At 38.2% G+C, this 27,405-nt stretch overlaps 1 long non-coding RNA gene across 1 annotated transcript in view; it reads right to left on the bottom strand.

The window, feature by feature from the left end:
- Positions 1-514: 514 nt before the first annotated feature.
- Positions 515-27,405, bottom strand: part of LOC120434665 — a 44,455-nt gene continuing 17,564 nt past the window's right edge. Inside the window, exons 2-3 of the long non-coding RNA XR_005609263.1 lie at positions 904-957; positions 515-669 (exon numbers count right to left, since the gene is read on the bottom strand). This is a non-coding gene — a long non-coding RNA (uncharacterized LOC120434665). The remainder of the gene's footprint in view (positions 670-903; positions 958-27,405) is intronic.

Consider the following 27,405-nt stretch of genomic DNA (forward strand, 5'->3'; position numbering starts at 1 on the left):
AAGAACATTCTATGCTTCCATTGTCATATTTGTACGATAAATGCCTAATATTACAAAGTGAATGTATCGAATGTTTTAGTCCTGTGCAGGGAAGAGAACATTTGTAGTCCTTGTAGACATTGTACCGGAAAAAATGTATGCTTTGTATGTCAACCTTAAAATGTTCATTTATAAGGAAAGTATGAATGACTGTTTGGGGTCTAAACTTAATTTTACTCTTTATCCTTCAGGCTCTTCTCCCACAATGGTGACTTTCCAGGGTCACAGAGATTTTATAGCTGAGCAGAAAGGAGAACATTTCATTTTAACTGATACTGATGTCACCAATGTACAGTACAATGAATTCAGATAGCAGATGGTCACTTGCTTAGTTTTAAATCGTTTGGTTTTCCCCCAGGACCCTCCACTTAAGCTTCCCTATGGGCTTCTGTACATACAAACCAACACTGCGTAGTGAGAGCAAGATCTACAGACTTTACAAGGCTCCGACGCCGAGTCTGCACTTCTCCCCTGCGCTTTCAACTACAGTGCAGTCACATTGTAGCATGATTTTCCTTAGTCCTTCTAACACCTCAGCCACCTCCTAATTCACATCATGCCCTCCATCCCATGGGGTGTCTGTAAACAAGCCTTCAGCATCACTCCACGCATTGCAAGAAAGGAAGACAGCTGCCATTTACCAAGGGAAGAAAGGGAAAAATGACAGACTGGAGATACACCACCATCACCAGCAACCTTTCAGAAGCTGCCGTTTGTACATCAAAGATAAGACCTTTACACGGGCATGGAATCTACACAGTGGCAATGAAGGCACACCTCTCACATTATGAAGACGCAAAAAGAAACAAGTGATTTGCTTGATCCTATTTATGCAAGTCTGTCACTTTGAAGTCAGTCACTAACCTTTTTGTGGAGAAGTGTCTGTGTTGAAAGTCTTCCAGGTCTCCCACAATATGACTAGAAAAATAAGAAACACAATGAAATCAGTGTCACCAAATGTTCATTTTAATCTGCTCCAAAACAAGTTCAGCTTTGAAAATTTTCAGCTATTGGGAGAGGGCAATGGTAGATTTGTACATCTGGGAGTAATTTGTCTTGACATGTTACCTCACTAGCTCCATCACACTAGTCCTTTCAGTCTGCTTCATTACAGCTACATTACCTTGTATTCCACAAAGGGACACTCTGAAAGCTAAGACCTGCTCTTCTACAAGAATCCATGAAAGCCTTTTTGTGGCACGTTGTCATTTATTTTTCTGCTTTCTGTATCCACCAGGCTCAGTGATTCAAAAAGGTTATTTTTAATATTAACCAAATCATTACCACAAACTATTACAAAAGCCTTTCAAAATGTAGAAGTCAAGACAGAAGTGTTTGTGTTAGGCTCAAATACAAAAAAACAACATGAGGCCTGACCTCTCAGATCTTTGTGCTGCCCTACTTTAGACATGAGCCCAAGGTTCTTAGCTTTATAAATGGCACACCTTCTGTCCCATTTTCTCCTGTTTGTTATTATTAATGACATGTCAGGTGCAGTTGCAACATAAACTCTGATGCAAAATTTCATGTAACTAATAACCATAACCATCAAAGAAGATACAACCAGCTCCAAGATGGACTTCTCATATAAGACCATCACAAACTCTGTTATCAGTACCAGTCCAGATGTGGCCTTAGCTCATCTCCAGTATCAAACCTGGACCAAGGATTTCCAGAGCGAAGCCTGGGACCACATTCGAATCAAATTTAATTCAGTTTTATTTATATTATACTACGACACAACAGTAATCACCTCAAAATAATTAATATTGTATCCTACAATAATACAACCACAGATCTCCTGGGCATGATGTTATGTCTCATTTAAAACATTAATATTTGGATAATCAAATACAAATTCACTTGAACTTAAACATTAAAATTGCATTTACCAGCAATAAGAAATGTCTCCCTTGATTCTATTCTTTTCAGTCATTTTGCTATTGATTTGCTGCTCAGTTCCCACTAGTGGACCTGATCACAGCCAAAGAAACAGCAATTTGAGACAACAAAACTGAAGATGTGAAAGCAGAGCAACTGCGGAGAAAAGTTTCAGCCTGCCTCAGCAATGCAAAGCCCCCAACATCAAGCATCAGCATGGAGGAGAGGAAGGCAATCACACAGCTTAGTAATGACAACAACATTATTATTGTGCAGACAAGGGTAGGTGCAGTTTTGCTAAACAAGAAAGACTAACATGAGAAAATTATTTCACTGCTCAATGTGAAAAATATTTATGAGCCTCTGAAATGAGACCCAGGAAGTGGTTACACAAAGAGAGTGATAGATTGTCTGAAACAGTTAGTCTCTGACTTTGAACCTCAGCGTGTTGGTAGGCAGCTCTAAACACCACATCCAGAGTTTATTTAGAAGGTGAGAGATATCATTATGGAGCCAGGTGAAACAATGGTATCGTATGATGTTCTCTCTCTCTTCACTTGTGTTCCAGTCACTGAAGCAGTATAGGTAGTTTGTAAGAGATCACTGGCCAGTGGCCATTCCTTATATGATGAGGATGTATGTATCCTGGACAGGGATGAGCGCTGGTTTGAGCGGGGGAGAGACCATTTATTTGAAAAGGGAAAGACCTTCTCTGAATCGAGGAGGGGGCCTAAGGGTCCATCTTTCACCATCTTACAATGCCGTGATTACAGCCATTCCCCAACCCTCTGCGAATGGTACTCACGGCCACTGAGCAATTGTCATTGATGGTTTATGATCAGTGGTTGTTGATCAATAGTCATGACAATTTTAATATTAATGATCAAGAAACTGACCTCATAGCCCATTGTTCATCAGTGGTCCTACTTTCAGTCATTTCAGTGTTTATAGGATTGGGGAAAGCTGCAGTCAGCTGAAACTGAAGAAGTCACTTGGATGAGTGACGAAACATTTCTCCCACTGAAAATGCTAGGTCCAGATGAACACAATCAACTATTTGTGATTTGCTGCTGTGCTTAGGAGTGTTTTTTATCTCCTTGCATGACCCATTTTTGTTCAAGCGTTGTCTGACTCAGAGACAGCCTTACATTTGACTCCAGAATACTTTGTGTGTGTTGTTTAGACCATGAACTCCTCTGTATAACAATGACAGCAAGGTGCCTAATTGCTGTGGCTGTAAAACAAGCCCAAATCATCATACCACCACCACTGTGCTGGGCAGTTGGTATAAGATGCTTCTACTGATCAGCTGATCCCCCAAATAGGATTCAGTGTGTTGGGGAAAAACCATCTCATCTGTCCAAAGGACATTGTTCCAGAAGTCTTCACATGCAATTTTGCAAACCTAAGCTGTGCTGCCATGTTCCTCTTTAAGACACAAGAGGGTTTTTTTTTTTTTTTTCTTGTCTTCTTCTACTTGTACTGTTATGAACTTTAATATTTTACATGCTGACTGGCCTACAGAGATGTAGGTATTGGATGTTTTGGAATTTCTCTGAGGATTACAGTCTGACCTCGGCGGGGAATTTATTAGGATGTCAGGTAACTTGAATGTTTTCTGGTTGTGAATATTTTTCCTCATTGTAGAACCATAGACCATCAATCATTTGGAAATGGCCTTATAACGCTTCCCTTATTGATGGGCAGCAACGGTTGCTTCTCTAAGATCATTGCTAATGTGATTCCTTCTTAGTATTCTTTTAACACACACCTAAATGCTCCAGACAAGTGAGTTTATTTGAAAACACAAATGTGTTAATAGTTATGGTTATCCCATTTGTGTTTAGCCTTTAGTTTTTTGGCAAAACTGAATTTCTCCAAAATTCCACATTTAGTTTTTCATGTTACTGGCTGCTTCAGGTAACTTTCCCCACTTCATTAAACTCAATGCATATTACTCTCTAACATTGTGTTTTCATCTCTGAACATTTCTGGTTTCACAGAAGGCAGCAGAAACAAAGACCACATTAAAACATACCTTTCCGTGATTTTGTGCTGCTTGTCTTTTATGCTTTTATATAAGCTGATGGCCTTGTGTATCTGTCTGCACTCTGCATGGACATTTTCACCCTTTTGCACTGCTTCCTCACTGAAGAACTGTAAAATGTATTACTTCTATAATATTAGAAGTATTCAGCATGAGCTGACAACAATGAGTGCCAAAGGATTTTTTTCACTCCAAATAAAACTGTATAATTGTCAAGTTTTACATAAAGAGTAAAAACTGTAGAAAAATATTCCCCGTTGGTACTACATAGAATGAAAACATTACTGCAGATGTTTAACATGAATTCTTTATGAAAGATTTTTACTTAATATAATGGAAATGCATCATATTCTATAGCATCATATGTTTGTTGTGGCTTTCTTCTGAGGATCATATACTCAAAAACACAAGCCTACATCTTGAAGTATGTTAAAATAAATTAAGAAAAAGAAATACCGCTTGACATGGCGAACTGACAAAAAGCTAGAAAAAATGATGCTGGTGTCAAGGTACAGCTGTATGGCAGGCGTAGGACCCAAACGCAGGACTCAAACAAATGGTAGAACTCAAAACGCCAGCTTTATTCGCTAGAGAAAACTCAAGCACCGGCATTTAAAGAACTTCGGAAGCTATAAACACAAAAGACTAAACCCTGGAAAACACTCAAAGCCTATTGAATAATCACAACATAAACACTGGGTCACCAGACCCACGACCATGACAAGTGGTATATTAACAAAATGCTAGGTGAAACTCTACTTGTTCAGCATCTGTTTATCAACTCAGACATGTGAAGGAATTATTATAAACTTCTTAAAAGTCAATTCTAATTCTGGTGGCGACTAAGAGAAGGCTTATCTGTTCGGTTGACAGATATCAAAGTGGGAGTTTACTTGCTGATGCCACCTCTGAACATGGACATGCACAGGGTAAATAAGAAACACTACAGATTCCAATAGAATCTAAGTCAAATCTGCTTGAAGAGACAAAAGTTAAATGAAGCCACAAGATAGCAGAAATTTAAAAGATTGATGCAAACAGGAGATGTTTTATGACAGAATGTTATTCAATATGTAAAGAGATAATTTTTATTTTGAATTAATTAAAGCAGTTTTTAATTGATGTGTCATTTTAGATTACTTTGGACAAGGACTGGTGCTTTGCTTGCCCTGATGGAACTAGTTCGTTTTCATGTTTTAATGTGTGTATGTTTGTTAATATCATAGTATTGTGTTGTTGTCAGTTTAGTTAACAAATGTTAGAGAGAGAGTGTGTGTGTGTGTGTGTGTGTGTGTGTGTGTGTGTGTGTGTGTGTGTGTGTGTGTGTGTGTGTGTGTGTGTGTGTGTGTGTGTGTGTGTGTGTGTGTGTGTCTGTCTGTCTGTCTTAAGTTCAGCAGCACTGCTGTTTGTTCACAGTTTGGTCTCTATATATAACTTGTACTCTTTAGATCACTGCTACCTAGCTCTCATGATAATTTGCCCCCCCCTTCAGTGTCACTTTAAAACTCTTCTTGACTGCCTATCAAGGAAAGTAATTACAAGTCATTACTATAACCATATGAAACTATCTCAGAGGGCAAATAGCCAAGTTAGGATGTCTAATAATAGCATCTAATCAGTTTAGAAAATACTAAACATAATTTCCCTGCACCGACTTCCCCCTTGTGGATCCAAATCAATCTGATAATGAAGGATGGCTGTCACTAACTTTCCTGTCAAAAGCTACCTGTAGAGCCACATTATGTTACTCTGATTGGATTGTTTGTATTACAGTGCATATAAGAATAATCAAAAAGATAACTGAAGAAATTGTACACGCATTTTCAGATACTATGTTAAGATGCTTTATGAAGACATTTTGGTTCTTCAAATGATTTGCAGTTTAGGTCTGTTCTGCACTAATCAACCTGTCTGTTGGGTGTTGTAAACTGCTGATTACCCTCATAGGTGTTGCCGTTTGGGACAGTTATTAGTATCTGTAGAATGAGATCTCGGAATATGTAGCATCAACATTTCTGTCCTCTGCTCACTCTGTAAAACAACAGCTGCTTTGTCCTGTTTGACAAGCAGAACGCTGATTAGCTTTTATATCTCCCATATATTGCAAGACTGGAACGATAATGACTAACTCATCTGTTTTTCTCCCTTTGTTACACCACAGATGCTGCTGTTATACAGTACCTGACAGAGGAACAGTAGAATGTAAGGTTTGATTTTATTTCTATACATAAGCTATCTGTAGCTAGACGTGAATGGCTTTCTCCTGTGTGGTTGTGAGATTTTGATTTTGTGATCTTTGCCCTCGTTTCTATTTCGACTGGAAATTCTGTCGTGTTTTTAAATTGATTCTGTTGTTTATTTCTTTCCCCCAATAATCCTTCATTTTTTTCCACAACATCAAAATATCTGAACAGTGAGTTTTGACTACATTTCTTCATCCAATCAGACCTTTAAAAATGATTTTTTTTTTCCTATTCTTTTTGCCTTTAAGACTAGAATTTGCTCAACCAACATTCTTCCAATTACCTGTTAATCCTTAGGTTATCCACGTCAGTCCCAGTAATATCCTCCCATGCCTTCACTGGCCTGCTCAAGTTTTACATATCCACATATTTGCCCAATAATTCTTTTTCTGTCAATCTCAAAATGTTTATGAACTTTCTGATGTTTCTCCTGTTCCAGCAGCACAATAATAACTTCACTTTCTTGTTTCTTCTATACACTTAATTCAGCATGTAGACAACACACACAGATTTACTACTTAAATATAGTCAATGAACTGCACTACCTGCTCAATGTCTAGTCATTTTCTTCATTCTCTCAATAGAACAAATATTTTGTTCATGCTGCATAACGTTTTTCATTTGTCCCATTATGCCGAACAAACTGTTTTGCAGCACTTTTGAACTATATGTTCAAACAATACTAATTTTGAAAAAATATCAAGTCATACCAACTAGAAATGTTATCCTATAGGTTTTAATGCATAACTTCCTTCACCAAGGTTAATACCTTCTTTCTTCTATAGTGGATTGCAGGAAGATGATAGATGGTATACTGCAGCAGCAGCTGAACAGCACTGTTGAAGATTTTCTATTCAACAGACACCTAAATCCCTGTTTCGATATATTGCTGTGTGCTTGTCAAGAGTAAAGGTGGAAGCCAGTCTCACTATTGTGGCCTCTACTCGTGCATTACACTGAATTGCTTGTAATCATTGCTTTTAAAGGAAAAATAACTTGTTTTGTTTCTTTCCATTTCTTAAGGATCAACGATATTGGAATTCCTAAGATTAGCCTTTATCTTCTGCATATGCACATCATGTATGAACACTGGGTTCCACTATCCAATGCTTTAATTGGTATGTGAGTAGGAGTATTGTAGCTGAGAGATATTCTTGCCACTGAAGTGAGTGAGCCAACAATTCAGAACCTTACTATAATTTCCCCAGCCCATTCCCTAGGATTGCAGAATGAATCCCACCGTCCTTCACTCTCCTTCTTACTGAAACATGCAGAATTCAGCCCTGCCCTGTCTGACCAAGCTGTAATTGTTCACACTTCCTACTTCCATTAATCGATGCCCCCCCATCTCCACAGACTGACAAGCCCACCCACGCAACCTCCCATGTCAGGATTTTACCCCATCTCTCCAGCACCATATACTAGATATGAAAAATTCATTAGCCACCTGGCAACAAGCAAGGTGAGTCTATATTGCAAGTTGTTACAAAGAGAAAAGAGTGGGAGCAAAGGAGGAGATGGAAGAGATCTAGATGAAGGGTGATGCAAAATTCCTAGTTAATCATCTCATTATCATTCTATCTGTTCTTGTTGAACCAGATCAACATAGATGCCCTGGATTAGAGACTGGTAATGGCTGTCTGACAGTGAATCTTACAGGGCAACAGGGACTTTCCACCATCTTTATAACAAGTGAACCCAGTGGGTCTTGTGAGGCTTTTTATAGCAATAAATCACTGCAAAGTGGACCAGCATGCAGTGTCGCACCTAAAATACCTGAAAAAAAATGAGCCTTTAAAAAAACAGTCTGCCTGTGCAATCCACTTTAGTGCATTTTATGTTTTATTCTTCAATGCTATGACTCAAAAAGTATAATAACAGATCTGCCAGCTTTTTATTTCCTGAAAGACAGTTTTCTTTGGGTTATGTCGTTCATCCTCCAAGGGTAAACACTATCACTATGCAAGTGAACAACTGTCTAGGACTTTAAACAGTTGTATATTTGACATTTAGAAATAAAACATAAAACTATGTTGGCTGATCTTTGGTTGTGTTTTCTGTCAAGGCGATCCCACAGTGTTTCAATAATGTTGAGTTCTGGGCTCTGAGAAGGCAATTCCATGACTGAGAGTTCCATTGTGTTTTCCTATCCAGGCATGCTTTTATTGCATTGGCAATGTTTTATCATCATTGTCATGCTGATAAATGAAGCCAGTCAGATGCTTTCATGGTATTCAAAATCTTGTCTGTGTTCTTTATTCCATCGGTTTTGCCCAATACCACTGGCTGAAATGCAGCTACAAACTATAATAGAGCTCTCACTGTGTTTTACAGATGCCTGTAGACACTCACAGTTGTTCCTCTCTCCTCATCTCTTCCACACATAATGATGATATTTACCAAAAAAAATTCAAAATTCAACTTAATCACCCCATACAACTGATTTCAATTCAATTCTTGTGAACTTTGGCATACCTCAGCCATTTCTCACCCTTTCTCCTCTGCAAGAATGGCTCTTGACAGCCACCCTTCTACTGGGACCATTTCTGATGAAGCTTCAGTGAACAGTAGATCAGGGATCTCAAACTCGTGGGCCAGGCGCCACTTGCGGACCACGTCACCCCTACTTGCGGCCCATATATTGACTTGATGAAATAATGCAATTTGGGTCAACTGAAAGCCCAGTGTCAGGTTTTTTGTGTCTTAAGGTCATTACTTTCTGATACTGTTGACACGCATTTTGTTTTCCAGTTTCCTCAGATTTTTTTCAGGAGACACTGCACACCAAGCTGATATTTACTAAGTTTTCAGACAATACCTCTTTGAGAATCATCATCTTGGTGCAAAAATACTACTTTATGCCCCTCAAACTGTTATCGTTGGCACTTTTTCATAGACTCAGCAAAAGAAATGTGAACAAATGTGAACAACTGTTTTTGTGACCAGTAACCACATTATCTTTGGACAAACAGGCCAAATTTATCAGGTAGGTAACAACATATCAACGAGCACAGAGACCTGAGAGATACTACTTCTCACTGCAGCTTAGAACCAGTGTGTCATTAGACTTAGAGAACAGGGGTTATGTACGACTATCTAATGTTGTTTTGATGCCTGGCAAAGTATTCTTTCAGATGTTTTCAAAGACTTTCTGCCTTTGTGAGTCATCATGACTTGGATTTGTTTTATATCAACTTAATGTGCAAATCAATTTATTTGCTGTTAACATGTTCACTGAGAAAGTGCAATAAAACATTTACTTATACCCACAACATCAATATTCAGCTTTTTATGCTCATGTTCAGGCATTTGCTGCACTTCATTAAGGTTATGAAAAGCTTGTGGTCTGCCTTAATATAAAAAACTTGAAGTACAATGTTTTCATGTGCATTTTAACAAAGTACAATCTTTCTCATTTCACCCCCAAGACATTTACTTTTGTTGCCTAAACCAAAGCAGATGGAAGTCTACACGTAACTCCCAGTTTCTGGTGTGAGAGCTTTGCCTTTTGTATGCCTACTGCCTACCGCAACCACCTGCCAGCTCTGATGCTGTTGATAGATGTACTACTTTATTGAAAGAGGGTTGGTTCTGAATCTAATTCAGGTAGTTTTATCTTGTAAAAGAGAAAACAAACAAGCAACATAGGAACAAAATTTCTTGGCAATGCTACTGAACCAAAGGGCCTACATATGAAGTGACCATTTTTTTTAGAAGATGACAACAAAAAGTTCAAAGGGTCTCACAAGATAATAGAAAACACCAAACTGAGAAAATGAAATTGGATTGGAAAATGTGAAAGATTTGGCCTCAAGTTGTTGGGACAGAGCCATGTTTGCGACAGTGTATGATGCAGTCTTCTTTAAACAACAGTCCAGAAACTGGGAACTGAGGAAATCAGTTGCTGGACTTTTGGGAGACTGCTGTAGATCCATTCGTTTCTGATAAAGCATTCTACCTGCTTAGCACTCCTGGGTCTCCTTTGTTGGGCACAGAACAGCTATCCACTTTGCCAGTGCATTTTAAATTAGCTTAGGCCAAGAAAAAATGGCTGTGCTTGTGGATTATGTTTACATATGGATATGGCTTCTTCTTTGCATGATAGAGCTTTAACCTGCATTTGTAGACAGTGCTGTGTTCACAAACCCATGCCGTGATTTTTATTATAGAATCATGCTGTTTTTAACGATGTGGTGACTGAGGGCCAAAACATAACAATCATCCAATACTGATTTTTTGGCTTTCTCCCTTCTGCACAGTGATTTCTTCAGATCCCTGGATGTTTTTATGATATTATATACTGTAGATGGTGAAGTATTTGACTATCCCACTATTTTACATTGAGAAAATTTATTTTCAAACTGTTTAGCAATTTGTAGTTGTATTTTTTACAAATTGGTGAACATCTTAACTTCTAAAAAAAAAAAAAAAAAAAAATCTACTTCTCCTTGATGCGAAAATGTTCCTTCAGCCGTTTCCTTTTAGTGTGACTTACTTTTCCAGCGTTTTTGTTCCACCTTCCTGTTGCTGCCATCAAATTCAAAATGAGCTAATGTTGTTCTCAAAATGGTCCATTTTCTTAGTTTAAACATTTGATACATTTTATATGCTCTATTATGAATAAAATATGGGTCTATTGCATGGGTCTGTTTTTAATTTACATTTTATACACTATACCATTTTTTTGTTGTTGTTTTTGGTCTTGGATTTATATTTATTAAAGCTTAATTTTAATTTGAAACACACATACTCTTCCTCCCATTCCACATACATAATATTACATATTCCAGCAAACAGACAACTGCATGGGCTAGAATAAACTTTTTTTTGGCAGACTGTGAAAGATTCAAATATTCCACAAGGCCTTCAAACAAAGACACTTTCAAATACTATATATGTATGTTAGTTTTGTGTCTGGGTGTCCTGCTCTTATGTTGTGTCTGTATATGTATATACATATAAATATATATTTTGCCTGGCTCCTGAGAAAACTCTTTCAGACCTGTTAATGTGCCGCGGCATGAGTGGAGGCGAGTACAGCACTGAAACAATAACTAATAGCAGCATATGAATCATACCTTTGAAAAGCTTTTCTTTCAGTAAAACAGTGAGTTTGAGCTCTAGTATGAAAAACATAGCTTGAGTAAGGTATTATGTGGGATGTCATCCATTTTACATCAACATGTAAGATCCAAAAGTGAATCAGAGTGTTAGAAAGCCCTCTCAGGTCTCTTTTTCATAGACCATATTGGCAATGTCAGCTTGAGTCAAAACTGAAGACCTTGAATTGTCTTTGCTGCTTTTATTGGTACATTTATTAGTACAATGTTTGATTAAATGAAAACTAGCATTCCCATGTGCCTGTAAGGAAGGTCATGAAATTTACAGGATGTTTTAGCTGCTGCAGGTACCACATAGGCAACAAGTCTGGAACAATCACGTCAGTCTTGTAATCATTCCTAAAAACATCACATTGGAGTGTTTCTACATTAAAGGATGCTGGAAATCTGGACTGACAGATAAGTGACTTGGTGGCAAGAACACAAGTTTAGGCCAGGAGACTTAAAGTTGCTTGGTTAGATTTAGGAAAGATAATAATCCACCCTTTTACGGCAGACAATAAGCCTACCAGAAAGATGAGACAATGTGTCTGAGGGTCAGGAACAGTGAAAAACAGATTACTCTCATTTCTGATCTGTTTTTGCTTTAAAATGTATCGCAAGGTGGTCCTTAAAAAACCCCTGAAAAAAAGAGAAAATTTATATGCAATTAAACTCAGCCTTGAACATTTCAGCATGCTTGTGGGAGCTAAAATATTTTCTCAAGTTTGACTTGATAACAGCTTTGCACATTCATGACAATGTTTCTAATGAATTCATAAATTGTTTTTTTAGTTAATAGGTAGAATTTCTTTCCATGTTCATTTGTAAAGAGGCGGCAGATAATTCAGATCAAGCAAGAGCTGAAAGAAACAGCAGTCTATGATTACTTCAGAGTTACTACATCAAAAGTACTACCCTCAGAAATAAATCAGAAAGATCCTCAAACCATAGCTCAGATCAGTGCTATTGCCATCTCATCCCTGGTCATAAAATACTAATTTTCTCAATCTGCTGATTTTGCGCAAATAGTATATGCGGCAGCTCAGGAGGTGGAGAGTGTCATCTACTAAGTGGAAGGTTGGTGGTTCACTCCCTGGCTCCCTCAGCCTGGATGTTGAAATATCCTTGAGCAAGATACTAAACCCCAAGTTTTCTCTGATGCAAATGTGTGATTCACTCCCCAACTGGCCTTATATCACATATCCATATGCTCAGCCCTTCTTTGCTGGCCCTCCACTTGTGGATAAATATATTGGATGTGGACAACACAGATTTTTTCTATATCTTTTTTCTGTGCAATAACACAACTGATTAAATTGATGGGTAGGTTGGGTATACTGGGCACAAATGATTGGTTGCATTGAATTTTTCCTATTAGGAGTCCTTTTTCTACTCAACCAGGTATGCTTTTAAAGTGCTTTCTGTATTACAGTTCTTGATGGGCCCAATGAAGGCCACAGGCTGAAATACAGTGATCAGTTAATTAAGCTATTCTTTGTACTATAAAGAGTTCAAAGCTCCAGCAACATTTGAACTAGCAGTTCCCAACACCCGGGCCATGGTACTGGTCCGTGAGTCGTTTGGTACCGGTCCGTGAGAGTTGACGCTCAGGTGTGAAATTTATGGTTTTCAGGGTTTTTAATAATTTTTTGTCGTTATTTTTTATTTTTTTTTTTTAATTCGTTTTTATTCTTAACTCTGTTTCCCTGGGTCTTTTCCCGTTTGTTATGAATAAATCTTCTTTGTTTTGGTACCGGTACTGGTTTTATTTTTTTGTATTCATCCGCGACACCTTAAAGGCCGATCCAAAAATATTGTCGGACATAAACCAGTCTATGGCGCAAAGAAGGCTGGGGAGCGCTGCTTTAAACTACTGTTCTTCTCTGTGCACCTTAAAAGTAGGTGAAGTTGTGCCACCAAACTCCATTTTATATTTAAATGTAATACCAAAAGGTTTCTTTACAAGTACATTTTTGAGAGAATGGAGCAGATATGATTGTGAAATGAGTTTGATTTGGAAACTCGTCTCACTATTGACATAATCAAGTGCCTCATAGCACCAAGGTCAATGAATCTGCTTTGGCAAACTGGCTGATCCCCTGGGAATGAAAATCGACTGTAAAAAGCTTTTTAGACTTCAACAGGTCATACCAGGCACTGCTGGGAAAAGACTGTGGGAATCAGGGCTATGTGGCCAAACTACAGCAAAGAAATTGCTATTGAGGTTGACTGAGAAGAAGAACTGTGGGAGCATTAAAAATTTGGACTTTGGTTTTTTGGTTTCAGGTGAACAGATGGTACCTTCATGTGTGGCTCCCACCGCGGAGCATGGAGGAGGCGCGATAGTGTTTGGGGGCTTTGCTGGTGACACTGTTGGTGATTTATTCAGAAAATAAATCTCCAACATCCTGTAGCGACACACCATCCCCTCCCATCTGAGCTTTGTGGGACTATGATTTGTTTATCAGCAGGACAATGAGCCAGAACACCTCCCCAAAGCTCTGTAAGGGCTATTTGACCGAGAAGAACAGTGATCACCCATCTGAGGTCATTTGGCACGAGTGGGACCACACACCAAAAGAGAAAAAGCCAACAAGTGTTCGGCAAAAAAATATCTTTTCATGGTTTTAGCACAAAAAAAGAGGGAAAGACAGCAATTGTGAAATTTTGAATTGAGGAGGTTTCCAAATGTTTGACTAGTGCTAAATGTAATAGGTGAAGCACATTGGATGCAATCACAAGATTCTTGCTGGAGTGTGAAATATCAGAATTAATTCATCATGGTTTGTTTGCTGAAACGAGGCCTCTGCACTTTTAGTGAGCATGAACTGCAGCATTGGCTTATAATTCTTTGCAGCTTATCCTTAAAATCAACTCTGCACACATTTCAAATTGTGCTTAGGTCAATTACTTATTTAAAAATATTGATTAGCACTAGAGGCTGCTGTTCGTCACAAGTCATACTTTAAAGTGCTTCTTTTGATTTGAACAGCAATTGTCTGGCTGAATAGATAAGAGGTGGCATACATTATATATCTGATCTCACCATTTACAGTCATCCTTTTCAAAGAGGATTTTTGTTACATTTCTCAAGTCTAGCAGAGGGAAATGTTTTTTGTTTTTTTGTTTTTTCCTTTTAAACAATAAGTGAAGCAAACTAGCGCCCAGAGCCTCTGAATTTTAGCATCATCCAGTTTGGGAACATTTCAGTCTCTTCTCACAGCCCAGACAGCGCCGATGTCAAAATCTGCCATTGGGACCTTGGTGGAAATTCAGTCTGTGTTTGCTGTGAGATCACACTAATCCAACGTCTGCTATCCGTGTCAGTGTGAGTGTGTGAGTCGTGAGTTGCAGTTACATGTCCCACTGCCTTTCCTCCGCTCAAACTCAGGGCACTGCTTCTTTCTGTTCTTTTCGATGTGTGTGCGCCGCCTCCTACTTAAAGCTGATGTGCTTGCTGCTTGTGAATTTGTGTGTCCTGAATCCCATCCCCAGCACAGCGCCTGACAATAACACTCAGAGAAGGTGGTACTGGCCAAAATCCTGTCTGTCCTATTTAAGAATATGAGGCTGTGAAATCATGTCCAGCAAGGTTTTTCTGCCATGTTGCTGCAACTGTTCGCATCTTTTTATGATTTATACTTCTTGCATTTCATAACTCCTTCGTCTACTTAAAGACCTTTGAGGAATGCTTGTGACAAAATAAAAAGTGAATAATATTATTTCTGTAACATTGTCACATATGTCTAGTGTGGAAAATTCAAGCATAGCAATTAGTTAAAAAGTGATTTTTAAGAGCTACCCCACTATCCCAAACTGCTTGAGGTCTGAAGAAAACCAAGAAGCTGATAACAAATTGAAGTTGGATTTATTAGAGCAGACTGAGGAAAACTCCGGAGAATTTCTGCCAGGTATTGAATCATCTAATTATAAGCTGAAATTGTTGACATGTATCATATAAGATTGAGCATGCACATACACACCTGATGTTGTTGGTATTCTCCAGCAGTAGGAGCTCTGAGGTTTGCTCAGTGTGGTTCTGAAAACAACAAAACTTGATGCCCATACCTTATCAGGTAATGATGCAATTTCTTCTGATACATTTATATAACTGCTCTTGCACCCTCTCTTGAGCTAGATAGTTGTACACTTTTCTGCTGCACATCTATACTGCTCGTCTAACACTGTGTTGTTATATGTCAACTAATCCTGACATTTGGTTGTTATTTTTTGATTCTTAAGTAGTGCGACATAAACTGGGATCATGTTTTGTAATCTTTAATGTTTTTTACTTTACAGATAACTTTACTAATTACTGTAACCACAGTTTGGCAGAAATGTGCTATTATAATCAAAATAATGTATGATCATTAACCATTATACTCTTTTTGTGTGTATTTAGTCCCATTTTTAGCCCCACTAGTTACATGGCTGTAGTGATTGCCATGTTGGCCTCAAAATTGCTCCACTGCACAGGCATGCTGTTATCTACAGAAATTCAGTCTGCAAAAATGATAAATTCTAATCACTTTACTTTCTGCTTCTCCATGGAGGTTAAAATCTGTGGTATCAAGTAAATATGTGCTCGACTGTCGGATGGTTTGCCTGTAATTTGGTAAGCTATTCAGGTCCCCTTATGTTATTCCTTTACTTTCATCCGACACCATTTAATGACATTCCCAACAGCATCAGCTGTGCTTTATGTTTATGCTTATCACTTCTGCGTGTCCATTAGGGTCAGCATTATGGAAATTATCCACCCATGTGTGTATGAAGGCACCTCGGTGGACATCTATTACAGTCCAACAGCTGAGACTGTATCGAATGTTTGCACAGCATGCGTGCTCACTTCACATGTGCCAGGAAAGTATTGTTGTGTAAAGTGTACATGTCGTTATGTTTGCACTGTACTTTCCTGCCCTTGTCTCTATTCTGATATTTCTAGAACAAAAGCAAAGCAGCTCTTCTTGCTGTCGGGGTTGCTATCATGTTCTTCTAACAGGGGCATCAGGATTGTTCTGTATTGACAATAACTGAGATTTTACAATATTATCATTGGGAGTTTGAATAATATGCCAAATAGGCAAAAATGTTTTAGAGGGATTGGACTGATATTTAAGATGACATTAAAAACTGTTATTGTTTTGATTTCTCCCTTTTTTGTTGACTTACCACAAAAATCATGAAATGAAAATCTCTTATGCTCTCTTACAGAAAAACAAAAATCACAGTACAAGTATACAATTGCACTGGGAAAAAGTTGCCCCTTTAGCATGCTGATACACTATAACTAGATGGGGGAAACCAAACTGACTTTTTTTTTTTTTTTTAAGCTTGAAATGCCCAATCACACATCTTCACATCCTAACAGCCAGATCTGTGTCTTTCACATTAAGGTAAGCTAATAAACAGCCTGAGGCTGCTTGCATTACTGCTGACTTCAACATAGCAAATTGTATTGCAATGTTACCTGATTAAATACCAGTTATGTAGCTTTAGATTGCACAGCTAAATGAACCAATAAATAATCTATGGATACTTAAATAATCTCATAAATGATATGAATGTATGCAAATCTCTGTATGATATAGTCGCAGCAGGTCTTTTAAATGCATTTATATTGTAAATGAAAGTCAATAGTGTCATTGTCTCTCTATATATCAATGCAGACCCACACATTGCTCCTGAATGATGAACTATTAATGTACTCGGGTGTCATTTCCTATTAAGCAAAATGAGGTTATCATCTGTGGATAGAGTCTAGTCATCAAATAATGACACAACCCTTGATGAATGCTTAAGAAACACCACTAGTTTGTAAACCAGTGCTTTATTTAAACACAGCTGCATCAGTGTGAGGAGGAGTCTGGACTATAACGAATGAGAAAAGAAGGCAACCTCTCTCACCCCTGATGGAGTTTAGGTATACTGCGGCAGAACCAGGGTTGCACATCTACATGTGTTATGATAAAATTCAAACCCAGTGAGAACTGCTTTATTGTGTTGTGGTACATTTCATTCAAGCCCTGTGTGATGATAAAATATGCAAGCACTGCATGGTCTTTTCACAAAGGATTTATTAAGTCCCACTCTTTACAGAGACTACAGTACAAAAGCTGCATATAAAGAAAAACTTAGGGGTTTTAGCTCTGCTCCTTTTTTTTCCTGAGCAGCACTGTGCAAGCATCCTTTGCGTGATGAAGACTTATTGCAGATGATAAAAGAACACCAGCATCAAAGAGGTATTCACTTATAAAGCTTGGTATAGGAAATGGCACATCATTTGACTTGGTGGCAGGTTGTCTGTGTGAGCTGTATTAACTCGTTTCTATAAACAGTGGAAGTCGGGACTCATGCCCAGGAAGACAAAGCTGTGGTAAACACGTAGTTCAGTAATTCAGCAAAAAGAATAAAGGAAAATTTAACAGGTGGCTGTTCTGTATCCAGTGACTGCAGCTCATTGTGTTTTAAAGTAAGGACAAGGCCAGAGGGTCTAAAGATAACACACTTTCCCGAGTCCGCTACCTCATCAGCCCTCTGTTTTTTCTGAAAGAGCCTGAAGGTACACAATGCTCCTTATTGAGGTCTCTTAGTCTATGCTTGGCCCAGTTGCTATATATTTAGATATTATTTGCAAATCTCCAGTGGACCTCCATATGACACGCGCAGATATGGCCAGGAGACTTGATGCTGAATTAGGCATTAGATGCTACTTTGTGTTTTCCAGCTTGCTTGTGGCTCACTGGTGACATAAATGCTTGAAAGATGATGGATACATCTTCGTAGTCTGATTTATTGAGCAGTTACTGCTGGAATTTTTTTATGACATAGTTTAGTCTAAAATAAAAACTCTGAATGGTTATATCATGCCTCTAAAACGGCTGTCACTCAGTAATATTGCAGTTTGCAGAGTAATATTTCTTCATTTATCACGCCGAGTATTCCTCTCAACAGGCAAATCAATGAAGACCTTGCTGTAAGCTGATCATCTTTTTTTTTTTTTTGTTCGTTCTAATAATGTTCCCCGGGAAGTCCTTACGTGACAGTGGGATGCCATTTTATTGACAGCATGACCCAAATACTGCAATTATTGCACAAGTGTGAAATCGGAGGGAAGAGAGAGGCAGTGAGAGGCGTTGAAAAAGAAACAATATTCAGTAATGTGAAGTCGGGTTGACACATTTGGAAAGTCTGGCAAATTAACAGCCGTGGCACCAGATCAGAGAATTTTTCAGATGAATCAAGCATTAGATAGACGATCACATTACCCAGTAGAACTGTGACATAGTTCAGGGTATAATCTATATGCTAATATTCTACAGCTTTTTTCGCTGCGGCCTTTATGGGTCAGTTAGAATGTTAGCAAAGGACAGCTCTAACATTTCTCACAGGGGTGAGTACGCTAACCTTCATGCATTTAATATTGGTCTCCTTTACATTATTGACAATGCAGGCCGCTTTTCTGTGTTCTAAATCATCACTGCTGCAGTTTGATCTACTCGCTGCACTTCCTTGAGCTCTGCCTAATAAATGTTAATGTGAGACCACATGAATAGGTAGGTGGCTTTTTCTTTTTGCTCTGTCAAACTTTGACATACTGATGCAGTTTTACCGACACAAAGTAAAAGTTACGCTACTGCAGTGTCAAGGATGACACTATCGCACTGTCTCTTGAAAATGTAAATGTTTGAGACACTTTGAGCAAGTAGGAAATCAAGCAGCATTAATGATTCATGGTTTACAAGTTAGTCTCTTCACTACAACGCTTATCCAAAATCAGGATTTGTTTGGTGCACTAAGTACAGCTATAAATGAGGTCAACATAAGTGACTCGCATGCAAAAAGAAACTAACTGCTACGCTGCTACAACTACTGCTATTACCACGTAGGACTACTACAATTACAGTATTGTAGAATTTTCCAAGGTCATAGGAAGTTTCCATACTGGAGTACTAATTTAGTGTTCCCAGTCCCAGGAATATGGCAAACACCATGCTATAACCACATCCTGTTGGACCAATATGTGGGAGCATAGAATTTTATAAGGTGTTATTTTATGTTAGGTTTTACTTTGCACATAATAGGTAGAAGAGATTACCTGAAAATACATACAGAATATAGAATAAACCAGAAATCAAATCACCCACGCTCCAATTACTGAGCCACCTGGTGGTGCTGCCAACAAAACAAATGGTATACTTGTTTCCTAAAGGTGTAATACTTAGTTACTGTTTTTGCATGACTATTTCCATCATTGTCTTTTCTCCATCTGTGATGTCCTCTATTCTCTTTGTGCATATCATTATGGACTGCTGGGGTTTAGCAGTGACTACATCCTTGTAAATTACTGAGTCCCAATTCTCATAGACTCTGGAGTTGCAGGCAATAAGGCATGTGTGTCTCCAGTTCAAAGAACAAATACAGTGGGGGGAATAATTATTTGATTCCCTGCTGAATTTGTAAGTTTTCTCATTTACACAGAAATGAACAGTCTCTAATTTTATAGTGCTTTCATTTTAATGGAGAGAGAGACTATTAATTGCAAAAATCCAGAAAAAAAAAAAAAAAACATTACACAAAAGTTATAGATTGATTTTCATGTCATTGAGTGAAACAAATATTTGATCCCCTACAACCCAGTCACAGCACAGCGTGGTGGTAGTTAACACTGTGTTGCCTCACAGCAAGAAGGTCCTTATTCGACTCCACCATTTGGCCAGTGTGGAGTTTGCACGTTTTCCCTGTGTTTGTGTGGGTTCTCTGTGTTTGGACTTCCTCCTACAGTCCAAAGACTTAAATGATGATTCCAAGTTGCCCATGTAAATGGTTGCATTGTTGCAATTGTGAATGGTTGTCTGTCTCTCAGGGTTAGCTCTGCCTCAGATTGACGACCTGTCCAGGGTGTACACCACCTTTTACCCTCTGATAGCAGGAACAGGCCCCAGGCCACCCACAACCCTGACAAGGATAAGCAGAAGAGAATACATGGATGGATGGATGGACAACCCAGTCATAATTCTGGCTCTCACACACTGGCTGTAGGATCATAGCACACAGATTACAAGCAATCATACCTGTCCACATAATCAGTTTCTTCCATTCCAACCTGCCCACCACAGTGGCTAAGACCAAATAGCTGTCAAAGGACCTCAGGGTCAAGACTATAGACCTGCACAAGACAGGAATGGGCTACAAGACCATCAGCAAGGTAACACAATACTCTGTAACGGGTTGAAATCCTACAGTGCTCACATGGCTCCCTTGCTCAAGAAGGAACATGTTCACTGGCAAAATTAAGATGGCACTGTACACCTAAATGATTCAGAGAAGGCTTTGGAGAAAGTGCTGTGGTCAGATAAAACAAAAATCAAGCTCATTGCCATCAACTTGACCTGCTGTGTTTGGAGGAAGAGAAACACTGAGTTTGACCCAAAGAACATCTCCACAGTCCAGCACAGTGGTGGAAACATGTTTGGGGCAGTTTTTCTGCTAAGACTACAGGACAATATCAATACATTAAGGGGCCAATGGATGGGGCCCATCATGGATGAGAACCTGCTTCCCTTGGCCAAAATACTGAAGATGGGCCATAGATAGGCCTTCCCGCTCAGAGATTCCACAAAGGCAAAAAAAAAAAAAAAAAAAACCCAACAAAAACAAACAAAAAAAAAAAAGTAGCAAAAGATGAAGGACATTAAGGTCATAGTGATCTAGCCAGTGTCCAGGCCTCGAGCTTATAGAAAATCTGGGGGGTTGAAGTTTTGAATTGCCAAGAAACCTAAAGACTTAGAGGGTGTCTATAAAGACAAGTGGGCTAAAATCCCTCTGAAATGTATGTGTCTATTCTCTGTCTCTCAATTTAAATGAAATGAACAAAAAAAAAATTTAAAAAAAAATTATGAGCAAACTTCAAATTCAACAGGGGAAGAAGTGAAAACAAAAAAAAAAAATCCCTTTCTTTGTCCCCATGAAGAAATCTGTTAACAGCGGCAGTCACCTAACATTTGCATACACTATATAAACCACAGTCAAACAAAAGACGTACGTCCTCATCCTGGGGGTGATTTTGGCCATAAAAACTGGGTGACATGTGTGTTGCTCATATTCAGAAGTGATTATTTTATGAGGAATAAAAGTCAGTCTGGACCTGCTTTGTGTGAACAAGGGAAGAAAATGACGCAGCACAATAAGTAATAGTTTAAATAAGGTGGCAAGTGGATATCTTACATCATTCATGATATTATTTGCTTTGCTCCACACAAGGTCTCCATAAATGCTTTTGAAGCTTGGTAATGCAATCTTAGGGTAACATGCAAGACAAAATACAGTGATGAGAGTATGAGTGGCAAGAAGTAGCAGCCCCTGCCAAGCTAATTCAAGCATGCCCTTAACCACACTTTCAGGTGTGAACAATTAGCAGTTAAGCCTATGCACCACCAGAAGATTATTATTGCCACTGCAGGGTCAGTTGGGGGTACAAAAGGGCAAAAATAAACACCCAAGCATGTTCCACTACTGAAGTGCAAAACACACACTTCATTGAAAAGCAGATTTTCAGCACTATAAACACATGCAGACTTGAATGATCCCCGATTACTGAAGTTAACAGACGTTTACAAACTGTGAAGCCACCATTTACAGATGCCAGAAATTATTGGAAACAAACCCATAGTTACCCATGGGAGGGAGGAGTGAGCAGGGAGGGTGAATCCACAGTCTGGCACAGGTGTCAATGGCTCTAATTAGAATATGAATGGGAGCAGGTTCTTCCAGCATTGTTGGAAACATCTTTTTTGTTTGGTTAGTAGATCTCGGTAAATCCTGCCCTTCTATGTAATGAGCTTAATTTTTTTTTTTTTTTTTTTTAAATACTTAAAACTACGTATGTCATCAGTTTATTTTTTATATGATATTTTTATATGCAACTCATCTTTTGGGTTAAACTACAATCATTTTTATCACTTAAAAAAAAAAAAAAAAAAAAAAAAAACCCAAAAACCAGAAGAAGATATCTAACGGATCTCAGGCAAAACTTTTTTGAAACACAACAGAAACAAGAAAACATTACAGCAACTAACTGTTAACCCAGTACTATACAGTGAACCATTGTACCACAAGAAGACGGAACCAACCCAATTTTTTGGCAATGTTATACATGAAAAAATGTGTTCAAGTGTATTTATGGAAATAGGTCCTCTTTCAAAGAGAAGTGATTGGATCAGGATTTGACATACAGTTTTCTTTAGTCAAAAACAAAACCTAAACATGGCATTATTTACTTTTCAAAGCTTACCCAAATAAAGATGTGGCAGTAGCGTTACACTTTGAGGTTGACTTGTGAGAGAGACGTCTCAGAAAATTTCTTCTATTTTGGATTTAAAGACATTAGAACTAGGTAGTAAAAATATTAGAGCACTCTATAACAATGTAATCTTACATGTAATCTCTCCCACAGATTAAACAGCTGTGGGAACATGTTTCATGTAGGGGGTCCTGTGGGAATGCCACTATAAGTTGGGTAACACCCCCTGCATCCATTGATTGATTCGCTTTATTGTCTTTGCAAGTCACGGCAGCAAAACAATCAAGCTATTTGACAAATAACCATTGAGTTTTAAATGCTGACTGCAACAATAATAGTAATAATGATGATGATAAATTTGGTCCTTTTTTGATTGGAGGCACCTTATTTATCTCCAGCACACTTTTGTGTAATGCAATCAGTGAGTACTTGTTCACAAATATGATGCACATGGGTTTATTCTAATAAAATCTAATTTGTTCAAAGAATATGACGTTTATTGATGCGTGCTCAATCATCCAGGTAAGGAAATCCCTAAAAATTGATTCTGTTCATCTAGATGTGCCGTTTTCAGTGGGAGAAACCTTTCATCACTCATTCAAGTGGCTTCTTGAGTCTGACAAAGTCACTTGGGTGACACTTGTATGACTTCAACATCCAGCTACAGTGGTTGCCGTTTGAAACAACAAATATCAATTTTAGTTTCTTCTGTCTCCAGTAAGACCCCAACTCTCCAATTAGATTCCAACTTGTGCAATGGTTCCCTTGCTAGAATGAAACTGTGTGTTTCTTTGAAACCTCAGGCAAAGCAATGATAACAGTGACTCATTGGAAAAGTAGAAATGATAATTTCTTCTGTTGCACTGAACTCGGTGACGTCGGTCCCCATCTAATTATCACCTAGGCTTTGGCATGTACAGATATACCTAATTTAATTTTTCGGTTTCTGTAATTGTGTCCTTTGTGTTTGCTCTTAGCGTCACTTATTTTCACGAAGCTTGCCATCTCTATGGCCATGGGAAAAAAATCAATGAAATATAACCAAAGATTAATTCTTATGTTGTGTTCATTAGTTCCTTAATCATTTTCAAATCGTTGCTGTGGTGCAACGCAATTGTTCCTAAGTGCAAGGCAATTATGGCAGGATATTAACATGGCGATGACTCAAATTGGAAAAAGTTAAGTCTTTCCTTTATTAAAAATGAGCCAGGTTTAGTTTCATAAGAACACAACGAAGCATAAAGGCCATTTGTAGAGCTTCAGGGTGCTTATCTAGAGCGTTCATACTTTCATGCTAAGAGAAGTGTTTAAACTGTGACACAGACCAGCCTGTCGCCCGTGGCTGGATTTGACGCGGTGTCAGTCCAAACTGTAAATTACACTAATAATAAAAGTATCAGGATGTCAGGAGAGCAACATATTCTGAATTAATCCTCTTTCCTTTCTGTGTCTCCAGAGTGCTATTTGTTATGATTCCGCCTCCTTTAACAGGCCTCCACTTTCAGCCATCACTCTCTCACTGAAAACAGAAACCGGGGAACCAAGTTGGACCAATCACAGCAGATAATGCGCTTAAAATCAGCCAGTGGGTGTGAAAGCTGACCACTTGGGTTTCAGCTCCTCACTTCAAAGCTTCCAAATTTGCCCGACTCTCCTCATTAACTCTGAAGTATATACTACAAATACTGCTTTCAGTGGTTAATCAATCGCATAATGAAAGCCTTAATGCCTTCTTGTGCCTCTGGGCGGCCTGGTACTTGTTTGACGTGGGTGCCGGGGGGGAATGGTGGTGGTGGTGGGGGGGGGGGCGGAGTCCAAAACGTCAGCTTTGTAAAATGCACTTATGCTTTTCCCTTCAGTCTGAAAGCAGATAATGGAGTGGCTTCACCAGAAATGTACTCTAGGTGTTGTCGCAGTCACTGTATTCTCATTTCCATCTGATACACATCATGGGGATATCACACATGATATTAGTTTTACGCCTCCAAGCCGGCAACAGCTGTGGCCGGAGGCATTGTGTTTTTTGTCTGTCTGTCCTGTCTGGCTCTTTCTTGTGAAAGCAACATATCAGGAACACAACAGATCTGCCAAAAGACCACCTGGATTCAAGGATGACCCAGTTACAATTTTATGGTCAAAGGTCACTGTAACCTCACAAAACACATTAAATGGTTTATTTCATAAAGTTGGACAAAGAGACAAAAATAATCGATTATCAGCTAATCTGTGACAAAATGATGTTCTGAAAAACAAGAAAAACAAACAACAACAACACCACCACCACCACAAACTTCTGAGCTTTGTTCAAGTCCAGTACTCAAAAACATAACCGTGGACTATGATTGTAGTTCATACTGGACTTTTTTATGAAACCAGCAACACTACGGTTGTATTTTCACCTAAACTGTGGTGATTTATAGCTCTTCTGGGCTGTCATGTTGCACAAGTATGTGACAGCTATATTGAATAATTGGTGCTTTAAAATTAGTAATCATCATGGATGCAAGTCTGAATGGTTGTCTTTGTGTGTTAAGGACTGGCAACCTGTCTAGTTTGCAGAGAGAAAGTTGGGATAGGCTGCAGTCAAGCCGCATCAGTGAAATGGATAAGCAGTTAAGTGGATGTATGGATGGAAGTGGATGTGTGGATATTGTGGTTTAACGTGTTAAGTATTAACCTTTTAAGCCTATATGACCGAGGCCTTATTCACTTGATCCTACGTTGTCACCATGAGTTAACAAGTTAGCACCACACGATTAGTAGTCAGGTGTCTTCCTTAGTGCCAGCAAAATATAGGTCCAAAACTAAAGCCAAAAATAAACATGCCTCGGGTCTTTAGATGAAAAGACACATGTGGGACTATTGAAATACAATAAATGTTTTGTCCCAGTTATAATTCACTTAATAAAAACTTTAAATTAAATAACACAGTTATTGCTGCTTAGTAAACAATGTTATTTAACCTGGTCCAGAAATTTCTTTTGCATCAGCAAAAAAGCTGCATTTATTTTAGTTGTGGCGGATCTCATTACTGTTGCATACATCAGTGTTCTGACATTGCTGGAAGGTTTGCATTTAACCATCAGGTTGATCCTGGTTTAACTTCCTGCTTTTGGTTTTCAACCTGCAGCTTTAATGTTTTAATTTAGCCTTAGCACTCAGCAGCAGCAGGCAGCTGTTTCAAAACAAAAACAACAAAAACAACAAAAACAACACCTCGATAAACTAGAGAATGGTGCCTGCCAAGAACAGAACAGAGCCTTTCTCATGAGTTCTCAGTTGGCATGAGCAGGCTTGTGTGGGCTCGCTGCGGCCAAGTATCCCAGAATGCAGTTTGCAACGCTCTACAGGGATTTTGAACCAGAAACTATTACATGTCTGTTTTTAGGTCACTTCTTTTTAAATCAGTGATATCACAATATAGTCAGCAGCTTATCCAAATGACAACTATTGGATAGCTGTAATAAAAAAAAATAAAAAAAAAAAAAATAAAAAAAAAGCAACAAGTGAATAACGGTGTTACAACATACTCCGTATTTTCATGGTGCTTTTAATGCTGATTTTTCCTGCACGATAGAAACAATATAGGACTGTATAAAGACTAAGCGATATTAGATAACATAAGAAATATTAGACTTAGACACAGACCATCAGTTATACATTAAATTCATCATTGCTGCTGTTTGTCCGAAACTTTTTAGGACGCAGGTGGTTCTGAATTCAAGATATGTCTAAAATGAAAAAAACCGAAAAAACAAAAACCTACTATTAAAACATTGTTTATTATGTTTTCAAGATCTTACAAGCAGGAGACTTAAAATATTACAAGTATATATTATGAACTGGGCTGATGTGTGATGATTTTATGTATAATGTTGATGTTAATATGTGTTAAGTGTATAAAGGGAGATATGCCACTGTTCAAAAGCTTCACTATGAAATTATTATTCAAATCAAAATGAAATGGATCCAAATTATACTTTACTTACATTACTTCTGTATGAGTTTGTCATGTTAAAAGGCTATCGATCGCAAGAAAGCTTCGATTATTGTAGCAATGCATTTGGCTCATTGACCTGCCACATCAGCCTTTGGTCTGATTATAGTCTATGATCAAAAGAATCTTTCTCAAGTTTCCATGTGCCATAAAAATGAAGGCTTTTTCATTCAGAAAATTCACAAAAAACTACTCACTTTACAGAACAGCACCAACTGGCTTTAACCAGAATAGAAAGAAGTGGGAGGCACTGGTGCACAACTGAGCAAGAGAACAGTTTGTGAAAGCAGTGCTTGAAGTCCTTAACTGGCATTAAATAGTACATATAAAAGCCAGTTTGTGCTGGTTGAAGAAGTTTAAAAAAAAAAAAATTATTTATTTATTTATTTATTTATTTTTTTAAAAAAGGACAGAATCTTCAGAATCTTTCTGGAATTCTTCCAATAACACAGGATTTATTTCTTGAAACATAAATACTAATTGGTTACAGAATAAGATTTTAGAGGGGTGTTTAGAGATAAAGAAGGGCCTCTTAGGTTTCATAAACTAAAAGAGTTTTCACCTTTGGTAACATGACTGGTGTGATTGACATCATAGGTAATAGGATGCGAGACTGGAACAATGGTTGCTAAAAATAGTTTTAATACACTTTCATTAAAATTTCATTAAAAAAAAAAAATCAGTATTTAGAATGAATTATCCCATTAAACGTTTACTTGTTTTTCACAACATTTATCATTATTTTTGTTTCAAGGCCTTTTCTCGTTGATCCAAACATTTAAGTAGTTTCTGCC

The sequence above is a fragment of the Oreochromis aureus genome, linkage group 19 (assembly GCF_013358895.1).
Source record: "Oreochromis aureus strain Israel breed Guangdong linkage group 19, ZZ_aureus, whole genome shotgun sequence".
NCBI classification, from domain to species: Eukaryota; Metazoa; Chordata; class Actinopteri; order Cichliformes; family Cichlidae; genus Oreochromis; species Oreochromis aureus.